Here is a 6,061-nt window from a genome sequence, read left to right on the forward strand (position 1 = left end):
AGTTGTACTATTTTATTAATTAATTAATTAGGCTATATTTTAATGTTTTGTAATGTTTTCATTACTTTTTTTGTTTTGAAATATAAATTGTTGAGTTTTGAAACATTTTGACATTAACTATACCTGAATATTTATAAACAAAAAAATACCAGAACTATGTCCTTGACAATTGCACTAAGAAGTCTTTGCCAAAATCAGGTGCTCAGTGCAGTAGTTAAAAACTTAAAAGTTGTACCACCTCTGGTGCAAGATTAGGGACCCATAGCCTCAGAGAAGAAAATAGAGAGTACTCAGAGAAGGCCTTGAATAATAGGCAGGCTGTTTGTGTGTGTTTCGACGGTAAGCTTGCTGACACCAAATGTAGTTACCTAAGTGTAGTTACAGGATTAGAGCTACGCTCGTGGTGTCCCGTCTACCCAGCACTCTTTGTCACATAATGCTTTGAAACTACTGACGGTCTTGGCCGCCACCACCTTCTCACTTAACTTGTTCCAACCGTGTACCACTCTGTATGCGAAAGGAAATTTTTGTATATTTCTTTGGCATCTTTGTTTAGTTAGTTTAAATATATGACCTTTTGTTCTTGAAGTTCCAGGTCTCGGGAAATCTTCCCTATCAATTTTATCAATTCCTGTTACTATTTTGTACATAGTGATTTTATCACCTCTTTTTGTTGTCTTCTAGTTTTGGCATATATAATGCCTCTGACCTCTCCACATAGCTCTTGCCCTTTAGTTCTGGGAGCCACTTAGTAGCATGTCTTTGCACCTTTTCCAGTTTGTTGATGTGCTTCTTAAGATATGGGCACCACACAACCGCTGCATATTCTAGCCTTGGCCGAAAAAAACTCGTGAACAATTTCTTTAGTATTTCGCCATCCATGTATTTAAACGAAATTCTGAAGTTAGAAAGCGTGGCATAGGCTCCTCACACAACGTTCTTTATGTGGGCCTCAAGTGATAGTTTTCTATCTAGAATCAACCCTAGACCTCTTTCTTTTATCAGAATTATATAAAGATTTCTCACATAATTTGTAGGTTGTGTGGGATCTATGTTCTATTCCACATTCCATAACATGGCATTTATTCACATTAAATTTCATTTGCCAAGTGGTGCTCCATATATTTATTTTGTCCAGGTTTTCTTGAAGGGCATGACAATCATCTAAATTTCTTATCCATCCCATTATCTTAGCATCATCAGCAAACATGTTTATATAATTCTGTATTCCTACTGGTAGATCATTTATGTAGACAATGAACATTTCTGGTGCATGTACTGTGGTACTCCACTTGTGACACTTCTCCAGTCCGATTGCCTCTGATTACTGTCCTCATTTTTCTATCAGTCAGAAAATTTTTCATCCATGTTAGAAGCTTACCTGTCACCTACCCAAAATTTTCTAGTTTCCAGAACAACCTCTTATGTGGAACTCTGTCGAAAGCCTTTTTTATGTCTAGATAGATGCAGTCGACCCAACTACCTTTTTCCTTTAAAATCTCTGTGGCTCAATCATAGAAACTGAGTAAATTCGATACACAGGATCTTCCAGATCGAAAACAATACTGTCTGTGTGATATTATATAATTTCTCTCCAGGTGTTCTACCCATTTAGTTTTTATTATTTTTTTTCAATCTTTTCACTGTTACACTTGTCAATGATTCAGGTCTATAACTGAGAGGGGTGGGGTCTTCCCTGTTGCCACTTTTGTAGATTGGAACTATGTTAGCCTTTTTCCACATGTTTGCTATGACTCCTATACACAGGGATGCCTGAAAGATCAGGTGAAGTGAAAGGCTGAGCTCAGGTGCACATTCTCTCAGAACCCATGGTGAAACTCCATCTGGACCAACTGCTTTGTTCTTACTTAGCTCCTTTAGCATATTTTCCACTTCATCTCTAGACACCTCTATACGCTCTATGATGTTCTCAGAAATTCTTATTGTGTCTGGTTCTCTTAAGATTTCATTTTGTATAAACACACTTTGGAACTTTTGGTTTAATGTTTCACACACATTGCATTATCATTTTCTGTGAATCTGTTTCCTATTTTCAACCTCTGGATATTATCCTTTACCTGCAATTTGTTGTTTATGAATTTGTAGAATAGGCCCAGTTCTGTTTTACATTTATCCATTATCCCTTTTTAAAAATTTCTTTCTGCCTCTTCCCTTACTGCTGTATAGTTGTTTCTCGCATCTTTGTATCGCTGGTATGATTGGGGGTTTGGCTTCTTTCTATGTTGATACCTGCTTGATGGGGTTCTGCTCTTCTACTCCCCAAGCCCGGCCCGAGGCCAGGCTCGACTTGTGAGAGTTTGGTCCACCAGGCTGTTGCTTGGAGCGGCCCGCAGGGCCACATACCCACCACAGCCCGGCTGATCCGGAACTTCTCTTAGAAAACAGTCCAGTTTTCTCCTGAAGATGTCCACGGTTGTTCCGGCAATATTTCTTATAGTCGCTGGGAGGACGTTGAACAACCGCGGACCTCTGATGTTTATACAGTGCTCTCTGATTGTGCCTGTGGCACCTCTGCTCTTCACTGGTTCAATCTTGCATTTTTTTCCATATCGTTCACTCCAGTACGTTGTTATTTTACTGTGTAGATTTGGGACCTGGCCCTCCAGTATCTTCCATGTGTATATTATTTGGTATCTCTCTCGTCTCCTTTCTAGAGAGTACATTTGGAGAGCTTTGAGACGATCCCAATAATTTAGGTGTTTTATCTCGTCTATGCGTGCCGTATATGTTCTCTGTATTCCCTCTATTTCAGCAATCTCTCCTGCTCTGAAGGGGGAAGTGAATACTGAGCAGTACTCGAGACGGGACAACATAAGTGACTTGAAGAGTACAACCATTGTGATGGGATCCCTGGATTTGAAAGTTCTCGTAATCCATCCGATCATTTTTCTGGCTGACGCAATATTTGCTTGGTTATGCTCCCTATAAACATTAGATCGTCGGACATCATTAATCCCAAATCCTTGACATGCTGTTTTTCTACTATGGGAAGATTCGATTGTGTTTTGTACCCTGTATTATGTTTCAGATCCTCATTTTTGCCATACCTGAAATTTATCACTGTTAAACATCATGTTATTTTCTGCTGCCCAATCGAAAACTTTGTTGACATCTGCTTGTAGTTTTTCAATGTCTTTCATTCCATTTTTGTGTCTTTTGGTCTGTGGCCCTCTCTCAATTTCTGTTGAACCAATCCTGTTTTCTGGCCCTGCATCTCTGTTTTGGTATGAATGTTTGTGTGCCTTCATTGTATATTTTGCAAAATTTGGCATACATTTAATTTACTTCCCTGTCTAGCAACAAGTCTGCCTAATTACTTATTAAAAAAAATTGAAGTTCCCCATAGTGACCTCTCTCTCTTGAAATCAAGTTTATCAACTGTTTCAATGTCCCCATTTTCTGTGTGTGTGTGTTTGGAGGCTAAGCTTGCTGATACCATGTGTGTGTGTGTTTGGAGGCTAAGCTTGCTGATACCATGTGTGTGTGTGTGTGTTTGGAGGCTAAGCTTGCTGATACCATGTGTGTGTGTGTTTGGAGGCTAAGCTTGCTGATACCATGTGTGTGTGTGTTTGGAGGCTAAGCTTGCTGATACCATGTGTGTGTGTGTGTGTTTGGAGACTAAGCTTGCTGATACCATGTGTGTGTGTGTTTGGAGGCTAAGCTTGCTGATACCATGTGTGTGTGTGTGTGTTTGGAGGCTAAGCTTGCTGATACCATGTGTGTATGTGTGTGTTTGGAGGCTAAGTTTGCTGATACCATGTGTGTGTGTGTGTGTGTTTGGAGGCTAAGCTTGCTGATACCATGTGTGTGTGTGTGTGTGTTTGGAGGCTAAGCTTGCTGATACCATGTGTGTGTGTGTGTTTGGAGGCTAAGCTTGCTGATACCATGTGTGTGTGTGTGTTTGGAGGCTAAGCTTGCTGATACCATGTGTGTGTGTGTGTTTGGAGGCTAAGCTTGCTGATACCATGTGTGTGTGTGTGTTTGGAGGCTAAGCTTGCTGATACCGTTTGTGTGTGTGTGTGTGTGTGTTTAGAGGCTAAGCTTGCTGATACCATGTGTGTATTTGTAGGCTAAGCTTGCTGATACCATGTGTGTGTGTGTTTGGAGGCTAAGCTTGCTGATACCATGTGTGTGTGTGTGTTTGGAGGCTAAGTTTGCTGATACCATGTGTGTGTGTGTGTTTGGAGGCTAAGTTTGCTAACACCGTGTGTGTACTCACCTGTTTAAATAATAATAGGGGTGTGTACCACCTCTGGTGCAATTGTAGGGACCCACAGCCTTGAAGAAAATAGAGTATTCAGAGAAGACCTTGTGGATTCTCACTGAACACTAATCTTTTCTTCTCCTATCACCCCTCTTATTTTGTTTTATGCTGTATTCTATTATATATCATATAAATACATAGCCAAATGGCAATATTTATTATGTCTATACAAAAAGAAGACATCCACTTTATTTTTTTTCTCTCCTTTGTTTCTATGTGGATTTTGTTGTGACTAATTATTCTCCTCCTTCCCATCAACAGGTCTTCCTCACTGGGCTTGCTCGGCTTTTGTGTTACTGTGAGGGTGCCATCATCGTTTACCCTTCAAGACTGACTCATGCTGGCATTGCATTTGTGGACTTCCCTTCACAGTAAACAGTCCTTCTCCATATGGTGATTGTCCAGGGCAAGCAGGGTGTGACTGCCATCTTGGAGAAGCAGGGTCTTTTAATATGAAGAATCTTCCGTCTTCTCTACTTACGCCAGCTTGTGCCGGCCTTGCATTCTTGTTACAGTACTTCATGGCCCTTGGGCCTTTTTTATTTATTTTACATAATAAATTTTTTGATTAATACCCGTGTTTCACAAGAGATCCTTAACATTTTAAGCACCAATTCTATTGACTAATGTACGTCTTGTAACCTTTAAGACATAAATAGACAAGACATAGATAAATGAGTGAATAATACTGAGTGACTAGGTTAGGGCGAGGAACATAGTACAGTGTCTGGCTTTGGAAGAATGCCTACTGTTTTAGAAACCTTATTGCCATGATCATAATCGTATGGGTTAAAAAGCATTTGTTGTCACTCCTACACTGTGGCTTGTTGAGCTTGAAACCTTTGCTCCTTGTTCGTGTTACATCTGACCTTTTGAAGAAATTGTATGAATCAATATCCTCCAAATTGTTCAGTATTTTAAAGGTTTCGCTCTATTACTCTCTCATTTGCATATATCTAAGCATATAGATTAGATATAGATTTAGATTAAATTTTTTATTCAGGTAAAGGTACATACATTGCAGATGAGTTACAAAGGGAAAGACAATGACTAGAGTTCACTAGCTCTATTGGAAGAGAAACGTCTGCAAGACAAGTGTGGGCAAAAATTAAGGTAGCAGCGGCTCACAACGACCCCCAACGGCTTCATTTTGTATCTTCTCCAACTTGCCCATCCTACCTTTACCAAAACAAGAAATGACAGGTGCAGCATAATCAATAAGAAATCTTACAGTACTCAAGTACATCATTCGTAGCACTTGGACTCCCACTCCTTTCCACAGCATGCCAAGGCCTTCAGAGGTTGTAATCTCTTCCGACATTGACTCAACAGTCTGTTCATCTCAGTTTCCAAACTCTCATAGGTATATCCAACATATATGCCTAAATATTTATATATATTAACTCTCTCTATATTTTTACCGTTTATTTCCAATATAATGGGCCTCCGACTTCTACATTCAAACTTTAGTTTTGTCTTCATTAACCACTAGTCCCATGTGGTGACACTGGTTTCCGAAATTGTCCAACACTGTTTGAATCTTTGAAATATCTTTGCCCTGAAACAAAATATCATCAGCATATATGATTGGAGTTACCCAATTTGAGTATTTCTCAGATGCTATCTTATTCATTAGTACATAAAACAGGGTGAGACTCAACACTCCTCCCTGAGGTGTGCAGAGTTCTTGACCTTGATACCTTGAACCATACAACCTTGATACCACACCTGAGCCTTCCTTTCCTGAAGATAATCCCTTATCCAGCGCAATTATCT

The 6,061-nt window shown here is 39.7% G+C and overlaps 1 long non-coding RNA gene across 1 annotated transcript in view; it reads left to right on the plus strand.

The window, feature by feature from the left end:
• Nucleotides 1–4,793, plus strand: part of LOC138350526 (uncharacterized) — a 7,913-nt gene extending 3,120 nt beyond the window's left edge. The window contains exon 3 of the long non-coding RNA XR_011222156.1: nucleotides 4,547–4,793. This is a non-coding gene — a long non-coding RNA (uncharacterized lncRNA). The remainder of the gene's footprint in view (nucleotides 1–4,546) is intronic.
• The last annotated feature ends 1,268 nt before the right edge of the window (nucleotides 4,794–6,061 follow it).

The sequence above is a fragment of the Procambarus clarkii genome, chromosome 46 (assembly GCF_040958095.1).
Source record: "Procambarus clarkii isolate CNS0578487 chromosome 46, FALCON_Pclarkii_2.0, whole genome shotgun sequence".
Taxonomy (NCBI): Eukaryota; Metazoa; Arthropoda; class Malacostraca; order Decapoda; family Cambaridae; genus Procambarus; species Procambarus clarkii.